The sequence below is a fragment of the Trachypithecus francoisi genome, unplaced genomic scaffold (genome assembly GCF_009764315.1).
Source record: "Trachypithecus francoisi isolate TF-2019V2 unplaced genomic scaffold, Tfra_2.0 Lachesis_group8, whole genome shotgun sequence".
Classification (NCBI taxonomy): Eukaryota; Metazoa; Chordata; class Mammalia; order Primates; family Cercopithecidae; genus Trachypithecus; species Trachypithecus francoisi.
In genome coordinates this window covers 121926337-121940715 of record NW_022681473.1, presented here as the reverse complement: position 1 = coordinate 121940715, position 14379 = coordinate 121926337, and the positions used below count along the sequence as shown (strand labels likewise).

General features: G+C 52.9%; 1 long non-coding RNA gene across 3 annotated transcripts in view; it reads right to left on the bottom strand.

Annotated features, from left to right (window-relative positions):
• The window catches only part of LOC117081769, a 37259-nt gene extending 33062 nt beyond the window's left edge, over positions 1-4197 (bottom strand). For all 3 annotated transcript variants that reach the window (XR_004436270.1, XR_004436271.1, XR_004436272.1), the window contains exon 1: positions 3853-4197. This is a non-coding gene — a long non-coding RNA (uncharacterized LOC117081769). The remainder of the gene's footprint in view (positions 1-3852) is intronic.
• Positions 4198-14379: the final 10182 nt, after the last annotated feature.

Here is a 14379-nt window from a genome sequence, read left to right as displayed (position 1 = left end):
CTCTCGAGTAGCTGGGATTACAGGAGCATGCCACCACACCTGGTTAATTTTTGTATTCTTAGTAGAGATGGAGTTTCACCACATTGGCCAGGCTGGTCTCGAACGTCTGACCTCAAGTGACTTGCCCACCTTGGCTTCCCAAAGTGCTGGGATTATAGGCTTGAGCCACTGAGCCCGGCCTCACCTGCAGATTCTTGAATCTGTGTGTATAATGCTTCTCTTACAGTCATCCAGCAAACATGTACAGACCCTGCTCACATTTCCACATAACCATACTTGTCTTCCCTTCTTCCCTCCCTCCCTCCCTTCTTCCTCTCTCCTTCCTTCCTTCCTTCTTTCTTTCCTTTCTTTCTTTCTTTCTTTCTTTCATCTTCCGAGACTCGCTTTGTCGCCCAGGCTGGAGTGCAGTGGCCAGATCTCAGCTCACTGCAAGCTCCGCCTCCCCTCCCTGGTTCACACCATTCTCCTGCCTCAGCCTCCCGAGTAGCTGGGACTACAGGCGCCGCCACCACGCCCGGCTAGTTTTTTGTGTTTTTTTAGTAGAGACGGGGTTTCACCGTGTTAGCCAGGATGGTCTCGATCTCTTGACCTCATGATCCGCCCGTCTCGGCCTCCCAAAGTGCTGGGATTATAGGCTTGAGCCACCGCGCCCAGCCCTGGTCTTCCTTTTCTATCCTTCGGGTCTGCGCATTTGCCATCCATACATGTTACCGGATACAGTTAGCTGACACGTAATGATACGCCCTTTCCTAACACATCCATGTAAACACACACAATGGATCTACATAGGTACAGGCCTAAAAACAGAATTCACATTCTACATGACATGTACACATGTGCACACAGAGACAACAGCCTTCACAGGGTCTGCACCTGCGGGCCATGCCCCGGTCCCAGGCACACAGGCAGGCGACAGTCCACTTCATCACACAATTGCCTGCTCTCTTTTCCTCACGCCTTCCTCAAGCAGCTGTCTGTGGGGGAGAACCTCTGCTCCTAGCCACTACCGAGTCTCTTCATTCTGAGTTGAGCATGGGAAACCGTGTGATGTAGGGAAGGATGGTGATACCAGGCCTCTGGGAGTCTAGGCTGTCAGCTTAGCTGGCTTCATAACACACTATTTTGCTCCTTTATTTTTGTATACCTTCACATGCCTTGTGAGGCCTTCCAGAAATAGATGTTCAAATCCTACCTCAGTTTCCTCATCCATAAAATGGATTAAAATACTGTCTGCTTTATCTCCATTATGGCAATGTTGTGGGAATACAATTCAACACCTAAGAAAGCAGCCTGCAAAAAAAAAAAAAAAAAAAAAGAAAGCAGCCTGCAAAGTGTAATATGCATGATGCTCCAGGCTATCAGAGTGTGTCAAGAGCTGGCAAAGTGGGGGCAGCATTTTCCTGCTGTGAATCAGGCCAGTGCTGGTCAGTCTTGCTGAGACCCTAGACCAGGGCTTCATGATTCGCAGTAGAAATCTCACCCGCTCCTTTCCTCCGCCAGTGTCACCCTCATCCTCACTTTTGTCTGTCCCAGACATATGGCTACAGAGCCAACGGCTTGGGGAGGGCTAAGAGGGCCTTAGCACTGAGCGGAGCATCTGCCCTGGGCACGTGGGCACACAGAGGCTTGGCTCCCAGGCTTTTCTGAGAGCTTGCACCTGGGAAAGCTCCTCTCTGCTCCTGGGCACTGGGCCTGTGCCAAGCAGCTGAGTCCAAACAAGAGGCCCTGTGGTGTGGTGAGTTCCACAGCCCGGCTGGGGCTGGTTCCTGCACGTGTATTACCCTGGGTAGGCACAGGGCTGTCAGAGGAAACCCCCAATAGCACCAACACATCTATGATGGCAGAGGAGGACCACATTTTTGCCTAGTCCGGAGACCTCAATGCTCCACGCCATGGTGGCTGGTACGTGTTAGGGTAGCCCTGGAGGAGGGGAGGCAGGAAGCTGGGGCCAATGCCAGCATCGGAGGGAGGCCAGCAGTTGGCACAGGGCTGGCTTATGTCCAGCAGGAGCATGTGAGAGGTGAAGGCACCATTCTGCAGGAGGGCTGGCTGGCCTTGGGGCTTAGAACAGGCTCCAGTTCAGCGCAGAGCCTTTATTCCTTTAGCTTAGCACGAACAAACCCAGGGTGGTGCTTATCTCCCTCAGTTTTACTCCTCCCTGGAGTCGTATTCAGAGGAGAAATTCCATTGGGACACGTGGTACTTGGTACTGCAGATGAACATTTCTGGGCATGCTAGGTGGAGGGGAGAGGCTGAGGCTGGGGTCCCAGGACCCTGGTTTCCTATAAAACCTCAGGGCTCCTTGAAGTGAATGTGGGAACAAGCATGGATGGGTGGAAGAGGGCCTATCCCTTGCCAGGCCCTGCTCTCTGCAGAGGTGACTCTGAGTGACCCCCTCCCTCCTCCAGCCCTGCAGCAGCTCCCGGTTTCCAGCAGGGCTGGCCAGGAAGCCGTGCCCAAGAGGGAGCTGGGTAGACAGGGCCCAGAAGTCAGACCAGTCGGGGGTGGAGCCTGCAAACTCTGCAAAGCTCTAGTCTGGCTCCACCCCTTCCCTGCCTGAAGCTGGAAAGGATGACATCACCCAGACGGAGGGCTCCAGCCTAGATGGGCTTCATTAGCAGGGAAAGCTGGCACCTGCAGGGCTCGAGGACTCCCCGGGTTTGCGGGAGGCAGTCCTCTGCTCCTCTTCGGAGTCTGGTTCAGCGTGAGGGGTCTCTGCTCTGAGACTCGGAGACAGCACCTGGCTACTCAGGCTTCCAAGTCTGGGGCGATGTTTCTTCTACCAGAGACCAATCTCTCGGGCACCAGCATAAGCACTCTTCCCTCCACCCTGCCAAATGCTGCTTTCCTTGCCAGCACTGGCTGCAGCTCCATTTTTCTGAGGCTCCATGGAGAAGGATTAGATCACTGATTCTAACCAGGCAGAGTCAGCCCACAGCAAACCTAATGTCCCCCTCCCTGTGGGCTCACGTACCCTCCCCACCCCCCAAACCCTATGGGCGCTTGTGTTGCCTGCTTGCAAAGCATATGCTTGGCTGCTTGCTTGGTGTCTGCTGTTTATCCGTCTCTTCCTACTGAACTTCTGTTTCTTCTTGGCCCATCTGGCTCTTGTGAGCCTGTCTTTTGCTCGGATTGCGCCTGCAATCGACACTGTACTCCCCACCCGCTTCCCCTCTACCCTCTTCCCTCTCAGGGCTTGCCTCTTGTCCACTTTGGGGCCACTGGCAGGCACCCCTGACCTTGGGTGTGGGACCAGCGAGGACTGCCCCAGGCACCATAGGGAGCCTGATGTCGGGGTGTCCCTGTAGTGTTCTGAAGATGTCCTTTGTGGAGGGGCTTGAGGGGGTGTGGAGGGCAGTGTGGGAGGTGCCTTTGGACTGGGGCGAAGGCTAGGTCCTGGTGGAAACCTCCCTCTCTCCGGCCCTTCTGAGCTTCTTGGGGTGGGGACACCGCTCACCCCAGACTGTTGTAGAGTGATGGGAAAATGGCCTGGGGGTAGCAGCTGGAGAGAATGAGGTCAAGGAAGCCCCAAGGCTCCTCTGACCCAAAAACCAGGGTCCACTCAGATCCTTCCCGCTTGGAGGAGGCTGTGGCAGTCTGGGGCCTGGGTGGCGGCAAGGGGCTGCCGATGCTGACATCCAGGCACCCGGGGAGGAGAGGGGTCTGGGCACAGCGGCTGTGCCAGCAGTGCTGCTGGGGATTTGTCCCCACCCCACCTTGTCCTAGCCTCTTGGTGCTAGTTCCCACCCAGCCCAGACATTTCTCCCCCCTCGCCCCTCCCACAGCGTGCACACCCCTGCACACGCTCCCACCCGAGGTAGAGCAAAGCACACTGCAGAGGTTCACACTCACCCTCCAACGCAGCCTGCTTCCTTCCGGGCGTGATGTGGCAGCTCATGGCTTCCCTGGGATTCACGAGGCCCTGGGATGCAGACGGAGCAGGTGGGCGGAGCCTGGAGGAGGATGGAGGAGAAGAAGCAGAGCCCCTGTGGGGCAGGGTCGCCATTCGTCTGCCTCTCTGGACCAGGGTTGCTCCTCCAGGCTAAGGCTGGCTGCCCAGGAGGCTGTGCTGGGCCTGGAGTCAACAAGGATGCACGTGCTGGGGGCCATCAGCTGCTGCTCCCATATAAGCATCTGCTCCCACCAAACCCACAGGGCTTGGCTGCCAGGCCTTGCTGTGTGCCCACTCTGTGGCTCTGTTCTTTGTCTCTGTTGTTCCATCTGCCTGCTCCACCGGCTGCCTGGCTCAGCTCCTCTCGGCCTCTTTATTTCTCTGGGAATCTTCTTCCTGCTCCTCATGTCACCTCATCCTTTTCCTTGTCTCTGTCCAACCACATTCGTGCCCTGAGTCCGAGACCTTCTTTCTTCCTCTGCCCTTATCAGTCATGCCTCTGTGCTTCCCTGCGTCTCCCCCATGTTCATTCTCCTGCTCTCTCTTGCTTCCTCTCATGCATATTCAGTAGCTCCTTGAAAACCCACCTAGCTTATTCTGCGTGTTAAATGCCTAGATCTGCTTCGGGCGTGAGACTTTTTAGCCTCTAGCTCTAGGACGCCGCCTCAGATCACAGTCTGTACTAATTGTGTAGAGGATGTTGGGGAGCCCACCTACCTTCCACCCAAGCATGGCTCACTCTGCATGGTCTCCTCTTCTGACTTGAGACAAGGCAGCCCCGAGGTGTGTCAGGCCCACAGCACAAGCCATGGCGCATAGGAGGACGAGGACGAGGACGAGGATGTCTCCCCTTAAAGAAACCCAAGGGCTTCAGTCCTGGAAATAAACGTAGGATCCAAAGTGTCTCCATCCTTTGGTGCTTTTCCAGTCCTTTTACATCCACTCTATTATCCCCTTACAGCTCCGTGGGAGGGTATCAATGAAACAGCTGTGGTGTTCGGACTAGAAGGGACTCCACCCGTGCTGCCCAGCATTTGAGGAGCAGAGCTGGCATCAGAAACTTGGCTTCTGAATGTTCAGCCCTTGTCTGTGGCAGGTGAATGGGCAGAAAGGTCTGGAAAATGCAGAAAGTGGCAACTGAGGAACAAGAGGACTGAGAAGCAGAGCAGGACCTGGCTCAGCCCCCAGGAGAGGGCGCAGAGATGAGGGAGAGGCGGGAAGGCAGGAGAGGGCATGAGTGACAGGCATCTGGCACCTTCTGCCACCTGTTTCCACCAGCTTTTAGTTCCATGCCAGCCACCAGTGGCAGGAAGGGGGACTGGGGTGCTTGGCCTCACAGGTGAACTCACATGTAGTGTCACTCCCCAAGCCCCTGTGGTTTCTCCATCTCCGTTCTCTGCCCAGTTACCTGGCCTTATGGTTTCTTCTCTGCTTCCATCTTCTCTCTCCTTCCCACCTGCAGGTCACCTGCCTGCCTTTCCCCCTCATCCTTGGGGCCCAGTCCTTTCCTCTGCTCCAGTCCCCTCCGGTCTTTCCCATCCACTGACCTCTCTATGCTCCCCGCCTGCCTCCTCCTAAGCTCCACCTGGCATTTGTCTTCTCCCTGCCACAGGAGCCAGTGTAGGCTCGAGGGAGCCAGGAACAGGGTGGTCACAGTTCTTCACAGCTCCCGACCCTGGTCTGAGCCCCCAGGGAGCTCCCACGCACCTCTCCCTTACGAACACTGGGGGCGCTGTAGGCTCGGCCCCCACCCCACGCATACCTGCCACAGGCTGCTTTCCAGCCCTCGCAGACTCACGAGGGTCCTCATTCTGGGACACTTTGGCAGCTGTGGGGTCAACACACCTCCTCTTCTGCAGGGAGGGCTCCCGACACTTCCGTCCTCTACCTGCACAGCCAGCCTCCATTAACCACACACCACAGCCAGACTGGAGACTCCACTTCTGTCTCCCTGGCGTGGTTTTTCCTGCACTGCCAGCTGCTTCCTAGTTTTTACTTGAGGCTCCTGGGACATTGTCCTAATTTTGTCTTCATTTTTCTTTGTATTTGTCCGAGAAAAAAAAAAATCAACCCTAAGAAACTCTTGAAACCACACTATGTGTTTTAAACCCTTGATCCCACCACAGAGGACTCTAACATTGGCCTGGGCCACTTTGCCTGGTCCCCGGGTCAGGAGTGAACAGCAGGTGCCCTTGGCTCTCTTTTATCTGTTCTCCTTCCCCTTCTTTTGTGGAACCCCCTCTTGTGTCTGGAGCTCTGGGCTCTGTGAAGTGTAAGGAGTCCAGGGGAGAGCTTGAGATGGGAGCCTCCCAGAACACCAGGTGCAGAGGATGTGACGTGTTAGGGGAGCAGAGAACTCAGTGGGGAGAAGCAGTTTCTCCCTCTAATTTCATGTAGAAGCCGAAAGTGCTTGGTTAAGTCCCAGCTTAGTTCAGCTGGGTCCAGCTGTGAGGCTTTGGGCCCCTCACTAAATCTCCCTGAGCTTCAGGTTCTTATCTGTAAAGAAGGAGCAATAATAACCCTATCCCGCAGGATTGTTGAGAAGATTAAATGAGAAACTATGGGTGCAAGCCCTTCGTAAATTATAAAGAGCTCTAGAGAAGTTATTATTTGTGGAGCAGATGTGGAGTATTTAGGCGTCGAGACTAAAGAAAGAGAGGATATGGCAAGCAGCATTTACTCTGTAAGAGGTTTAGGAGGGAATTTTGAGAAAGCACTCAGGAGCATGAAGACCGCTCGAAGCCCAGGGGCCTCAGGAGAGGGGGAGGGCACAGCTCCACTGCCCCACGCCCTCCATCTGCTCTGAGTGCCATCGTTTGCTTGTACAGACACTGCTGGCATGTTCCAGCCCTTGCACTGAGACTCTTGCGTTGGGGTACGGAAATGCAGGAGCCAGGTTGGCACATCCAGGTGCAAAGCTGAGGTTCCCACAGGAGAGGGCATGGGTGGTGAGTCTGTGAAACAGAGTGCTGACGTCTGGAGCAGCTTGACTTCCTCCCTGGATGAGAAGACAGAAGACAGTCTCACCACTCACAGACAGACACCAGAAACATGATGTAACTATAAAATTAACAACTGAGGTAGGTATAAGAAACTTTAAAACATTAAAAGGCATTAAAAAATCCTTTATATTTCCCCCCTGCATGAGGGCAGTGGGCTGCCTTTAAAGCGCCCATCTGTGCTGGATCCTTGTGGAATTGTTACGTTCCTCTTGGACAGGGACCTTGTCATTTTGGATTACATTTCTGCACAGTGCCTTGCAGACACATCCACTTAATAGATATGACTTGACTGAGTGATTGGAAAAGAGCAGAAAAAAGAGAGAGAGAAGTGAGAGGTGAGCTGTTTTTTTGTAAGCCATTGTATCGGAGACTTGAGCATTCCAGCTTCGGTGCCGATTGGGGCACAATTTAAATTCAACTTCTTGCCTGAAAAGAAAAGAAGTCATAACACTAACAAACCCACTACCTTGTACTCTTTCCATGTCGGCGGGGTCTGGATAGGATAGAAACATTGCGTTGTCGGGGTTGGAAGGCATTGTCAGTAGGGGCAGGGAGGTGTGGAATACTTTTAAGGAAGTTCCAGAGCTCAGAGAAGCAATTTAGAGAATCTGAGTGGACTAGTTGGCCCAGTTACTACAGAAGAGGAAACTGAGGCCCAGAAAGGCAAACGGTCATATACCAACCCACCTTGCTGCTTGGTGGCAGAAATGGGGACGGAATATACGCCTTCTGACTCCTAATCCTGAGCCCTTCCAATGACTGCAAACTACCTCCCAAGAACTGATCTCAAAGAGGGGCATAGCACCCAAACCAAGCTGAGCCTGAGGTCTCCTTCTGGCCTAGAGAGGAAAAGTCAGGTGGAGACAGACAGCCCATCCCACAGAATGAGAATAGCCTCTAGAGGCATGTGCTTCCCCAACCCCACCTTCCCCATGATCCTGGCAAGGGCTGTGGATGTCAGAGCTTCCCCTGGGGACTTGGAGATCAGAGAGGAAAGTTTGGAGAGGACTCACCCTGCACTGGGGCCAGGCTAGGGACCAAGACCCCCTCTGCAGGCTTTCTTGATGACCCCTCCTTGGCACTCAGCGTCGGTGGGAACCCCACTGTCTCCTCTCCTGACTGCCCTTGGAGGAAGACGTGGGCTGGGAGCCTTGTTCTGGCTTCTGGCTCTGACTCCTGCTCTTCTGCTTGGACTGAGCCAGGAGGGTGAGAAGAATGGGAAAAGAGAAATAAAAATAGCTGCAGGATGAAAGATGCCCATCTGCTGTGTGGGTGAGGGAGCCCTGAGGAGGAAGGTGGACTACTTGGACACCCAGCTAAGAGATGGAATTGGGGATTCCTGACTTTAACAGGCCATGAGGAGCAGACAGTGTTGGGGAGGCCAGAGGGTAGAACAGAAATGATAGAGATGTTGGAGCTTAAGTTTGGGCTTAAGTGCTTTATGAGCTGATTCACGTTACCTGACCTCTCTGAACTCAGTTCCTTACACCGTAACATGGAGCGAAAAAACTGTCAACCCAATACAGCTCTTCTGAAGGCTACACAGACAAATGCACCAGAATTTCTGGAACACAGTAGGTGCTTCTAAGTGCTAGTTCCCATTCTTTCCATTATTCCAGCTGGGCCCAGTCACCCCCGTTTGCCCTCCAAGCTTCCGAGAGCAGAGCTGACTGAGCAGGCTCCAGGACGTGCTTCCCTGCCTGTTTTGGCAGCAGAGAGTCCAGTGTGTGTTTTGAGGGGCTTCTTGGGAGTCACCAGCAGGCACAGAGAACTCTGGGTCACAGATGAGATCCTTCTGTTATCTTCATATGTTTTTAAAGCAGCTATGCAGCGTGAGCACCACGGTAGATGTGGGGTTCTAAAGAAAGGCGGCTTCTTGAAGGACAGGTGTGGCAGGAAGTGCGGCTCGGGAGGGGCCCCACACTGAGGGGCTTGCTCTAGACTTGAGAGGCTAATAGGCCACCTCCACACAGCCTCGGGCCCTTCCGCTGTCTGCTGGCACAACAGGAAGAGATGGGATTTGCAGGCAGACAGGCGCAAGTTCAAATCTCAGCTTTACCACTTTCTGCTGGATGTCTCCACACAAGGGATTTGACCTCGAAGCCTCCATTTCCTCATCTGTGCAAAGAGGACAATACTTCATTCAAGTACTTAATCTCACTTTGAAGATGACGTTGAGATAGGTACAACGTTTAATGTCCACTCAGTAAATGGTCCCACGGACAGTGCTGCCAAGGACAGTCCTTTCAGATGGCAATAGTGTTAAACAGTACCTACAACCAGATGGGTGGTCTTGAGCTGAAGGCAAGACCTTAACCTGCTTCATTCACCTCTGACTTCATCTGTCTTTTAGCTTTGTTTAAATTAGGCCCAGGAGTCATTCACTCCCAATCTCTCACCCTTAGGAACCCTCCCATTCATTCCCAATCTCTCACCCTTACGACTCCTCCCTGTCAGCCTGAGGAAAAATCCGGTTAGTTACCACATCTAGAAGTGACCAAGTGTCACCTGGCTGCTGGCTTACCTGGGACATAACCGGTAGTTCTCCTTTCTAGGATGGCTCTTGGCAAGTAGCTGAGGCTCACAGGAGGAGGCCTTTGGGAGAGGCATGACCATCTCCATGTTCTGAGCTGCTTCTCCAACATCCAGGCCCTCTGTCCAGGAGCCGGCCCAGACCCCCTCCCTGGTCTCTCAGCCCCCCAGGGTGCCTGCTCAGTGTGGGGCACGTGACACACCTTCTGCCCTTTGTGCTCCTTTGCCCACTCACCACAGACCCTTTCACACCCCAGTTAGCCACTTAGGGAGACAAAGCGCTAGTGCAAGCAGGGGAAGCTGTCCAGACCCAGATGAATGGCTCTGAAGCCTGCCGTTGCCATGGCAGCCAGCTGGGAACACCGTTTCCAGGGCCCAAGGCGCTCAGACATGCATGGGGGTGCTGTCCTGCTGGGTTGCTGCCCACTATCCTGCCCCCACCCTGGCTTCTCAGCTCCCTTAGCAACAGCTGTTGCTGTTGCCACCACCGCTGCAGCTTCTGCCCTGGCCTGGGGCAGTGTGAGGGGAGCCAGGGTGGGGGCTGGCGTAGGAGTGTGTGGGAGGGCAGAGCCTAGGCATGAAGTTGGAGAGGAAAAGGAAAGGAAAGACTCGGCAATTTTTCCCATGACACTAGTGATGAGATTATCAGGATGTTTCCTAATTATACAGAAAAGAGGCTCATACACTTAGGCTCCAACGGGCCCCTTTGTGAACTTCTAAGAGCATGCCTGTGTACCTGGGTGTATGTGGATTTTTCTGAAACAATGGTTTACAGTTTTTATCAGATTTTTCAAAGATGACTAAGGTCCCTGAGAGTTAAGAATCTTAATTACAGACATTTTGCTTTTTAGAATCAGAATGATCTCAGGGACTGGTTGGCCAGGCCGGTTTGAGAGATCTGCTTAGAAAGAGAAATGAGTATGACACAGGGTGGGGCGTGGGGCAGGTGGCATACTTCCCTGTGCCTGCTCTAACCCAGAGTCCCCAGGATCTAGCATGTGCCTTGCCGTGGACCTCTAGGACTAGGGGATGGGGAATCTTCCTCCTAACACGGTCCGTCCTTCACAGCCCCCATCCTCTCGCAGCTTTGTCCTGGGGACTGAGTGTGCTGTTAGCTCGTGCTCCCTCCATGCTGGGCCAGAGCTCGGAGTTTTATATACTCTGTCCTCACGATCCCATCTAACCCCACACAGCACTATGGGGAGGCGTTTTCACCACTGCCATTGAAAAGATGAGAATATTGGAACAATAAGAAAACTTCTGTGACTTGTCCAAGTTCGTGCCATTAGCAGTTGGAGAAGCCCCAGGCAGCTTAGTGGAGAGGTGAAGAGTTCAGCCCTGGGCCAAAGTCAGGTGAGAGCTGCCGTCCTTATCAGCTAGGGGACCCCGGCCTCTACTCTCAAAGCTGCAAAATTAAGGATCCTGATAATTCCTGCCGCAGCGGACAGTGGTGGGAGTGAAATGAGTTGAAACTGCTTGAGAAGTGCATAGGACAGTATCTACCACCAAATAAGAAGTGGAATTAGAGGAGCATTCAGCCACGAGTCTGCCTAATTCTAAAGCTCATACAGAGAGGACTTTTGTGGGGGAGGGGTTCTGACCCTAATGCCAGAGCTGGGTTATGACGTAATAGTCATGCGTTGCCACTTACTAATTGAGTGTGGGTGGGCTACGGTTTTCTTGTCTCCAGTGAACACCACGTTTTATAGAGGATGATTGTATAGTGAGCACTATTGATTATATAAAGATCAAATGAAACAACGTCGGGAAAGTTCTTAGTCAACTGTGCCATATACTACAGCAATGCACTCAGTACCCTGGCACGGAGGCCCGGCTCGTGCCCCACGGGGCTGTGTGCCCTTCTCTTGGCTGGCAGCTCAGGGCAGGGAGCCCAGTGTGATACCCGCTGAGGAGGGAAATGGCATAATGCCCTTGGGTGCCCATGTGCCCGGGTCAGCAGCCAAGAGCAGGATGCTTAGGAATTCCACTGAGGCAGCTGGGCCCCGGCTTCATTGGCAGCGGCAGAAGGGAGGCAGGTGTGAGGGAGGCCAGAGGGGGGCACGAGGAAAAGAGGTTGGGTGGGCCATGGAACCCTCTCCAAGGGGTGTCACAGAGCCACGCCTTCTCTATGAGGATGTGTGATTAGTGGAAATGAGAACAAGCTTTATTAGTCACTGCCTAGGAGAAACACCACGAGGAATGATCCAACCCGCTAATGGAAGGGTGCACAGGCCTCTGTAGGCTGCTGGAAGGGAGGAGTTTCATGTCCTCTTTTCTTTTTGCCCCCAGAAGACTCATGTTGCTGAGAGCAGATGGTGAGGGGGAAGAGGGTGGGTCCTCATCCTTGAGTCACTTGCTGCCGGGGTACCTTTTTGGGGCTCTGGGAAGTGCAGCAGCATCTTGGACAGACAGGCAGCCTGTTTGCAGGGGGGCGAGGGTCAGCCCGAGGAGGCGCCACTGGGAATGACTCGTGCCCAGTCAGAAGCTGTGATTGGAGGTGATTAATCTGTGGAGGACAGCGTGGGGAGTCAGCGCTGACTCAGGACCCAGGTGGGCCGCTCCCCTCTCCCACTTCACCTGCCTCAGGCGGCAGAGGGAGGCTGCTTGGAAAGGCTAATGATTCAGAGGCCCTTAAAACAGAAGGATGAGCAGCTGAGGCTCTGATCAAAGATGTTTTAACCCTTCAATGGTCCAGTTGTAATGTGAAGAGGTTGAGGGTTTTCTCTGGGAGTCGGGGCCCTGGACACGTGAAGCACTTATTTTATTTATTTATTTTTTTGAGACGAAGTCTCACTCTGTAGCCCAGGCTGGAGTGCAATGGCGCAATCTCAGTTCACTGCAACCTCTGCCTCCCAGGTTCAAGCAATTCTCATGCCTCAGCCTCCTGAGTAGCTGGGACTAGAGGCGTGCGCCACCACGCCCAGCTAATTTTTGTATTTTCAGTAGAGATGGGATTTTGCCATGTTGGCCAGGCTGGTCTCGAACTCCTGACCTCAGGGATCCACCCACCTCGGCGTCCCAAAGTGCTGAGATTACAGGTGTGAGTTGCTGTGCCCAGCACCTCTCAACAAAGCCCTTCCGACGCATCCCATCAGAAGTGGAGGTCAGGAGCTCCTCCACTGCAGGACGCTAAGCCAACGCCTTCTAGCTAAGGGGACCTAGATTGCAGCCCCAAGTAGGCCCTCCCCAGATCTGGCAAGTGGCTCAACCTCTCCAAGTCTGTACAATGAGGACAAAACTGCCTACTTCATGGGGACTCAAAGAGATAGTGTTTGTGAATGTTAGCAGAGCCGGGACTAGACCTGGGATGGGAGCAACCAACGCCTCATCCTGGGAGAGGCCACACTGAGCATGTGTTTTAAAAGAAACTGTATTAACCTTTTTCACCTTTCTTCTTTATTCCAAAGATAAGCAAGAAGACCTGAAGGTCAGAAGAGCCAGCGTGGGTCATGCATGGCTGTCACAAGGGACAGTAAGATGGGTGAAATGAAGATGCAAATCACCAAATATTATTTTATATATATGCACACACATATACAGGTAGTATAAAATTTTACACAATATACACAGCAAATATTTAATTAAAGAGGCTGTTTTCTTATTGGCAACTGACCTTGCACCTTGGGGGAAGATGCCCAAGTACGCATACCTTGAAAACGCCCAATGGCTTTTGAGGAGACCTCGGTGGCACTACTTTGTTTTGAGTGCAGGATCTTAGCAGAAGTCAGGACACAGTGGGCTTTTGGAGGAGCTGAGTCTGGAATAGTAAAGATGCTCTAGTCCAGCTGCTTTTGTGTGGTCACTCTGGGGGAGGGAGAGTGGACTGCATCATGAGGTTGGGGCTAGATCTTGGATGGGTTCATCCAACCCAACACCATGCATGTGCCTTCAAAGAAGTTCTAGTTCTTTTTCAACTTTTTTCTACCTCAAAGGAGAAGTAAAAACACTAGACCAGTAAGAAGAGTGAGGATTAGATTTTGCACAGTTGCCAGAATGCAAAGTCGAGATGATGGATATGAAATGCAAATGGGCAAAGTTAGGCATGTTCCTTCTTTATCTTCAAGAACGCGGAGCCAGAGGCTGCAGCACGCTCCCAGACAGAGCACAGCTCCTAGGTTCCCCAGCTTCTGTGAGGACCCACAGCTGGGGTGGTCCACACAGAGACTGGGATTCTGCCAGCCTCACCCAGAGATGCTCCCTCTCCATTCTCGTGTTCTTGTTTGTTCTCTGCTGCCTGGTACCATGCCTGACCACCTGACCCTTCCAGGGACTCTTGCCACAAGCGGGCCTGTTCACCAGGTGCAAACAATTAATGCAGTGCTTCCTGTCCATTCCCCAGTGTTTGTGGTGAAATTGGGAAATGCAGAGGTTATTTTTCTCAGGAGCATCCTGTAGCAGGTCTGGGATTCAGACCTGTCAAAATTCTCCCTGGAGATACATCTGGAACATTCCATTAGCAGCAGGAACTCTGACAATCAGGATGGTTTAACTGTCAGACTGGGGAGCCAGGTAACCAAGACCTTTGCCATGGAGATCATTAGAATAAAACCCCAATTTTCACATCTCCCTAGAGGTATGTTCCTCCCTGGTGGGAGGAGCTGAAGGCCTATAAGCACCCGTCTCAGCCCTAAGGAGCCCAGTTCTTCCAACATCCTTCGGCCTCTACCAGCTGCAGAACAATAAACAAACTCTGTCCTGGGAAGCTGCCTACACTTAGCATTCGTGGGCTGCAGCCTCTTGCCATCTGATGTGTGGACAACAAAAATCAGCGTATAGATTGAGCTGCCACTATACAGAGGGCAAAATGAAAAAGGAGAAGACAGTGTTTCATTTTTTATTTATTTATTTTTTTTGAGAAGGAGTTTTGCTCTTGTTGCCCAGGCTGGAGTGCAATGGTGCAATCTCGGCTCATTGCAACCTGCACCTCGCGGGTTCAAGCGATTCTCCTGCCTC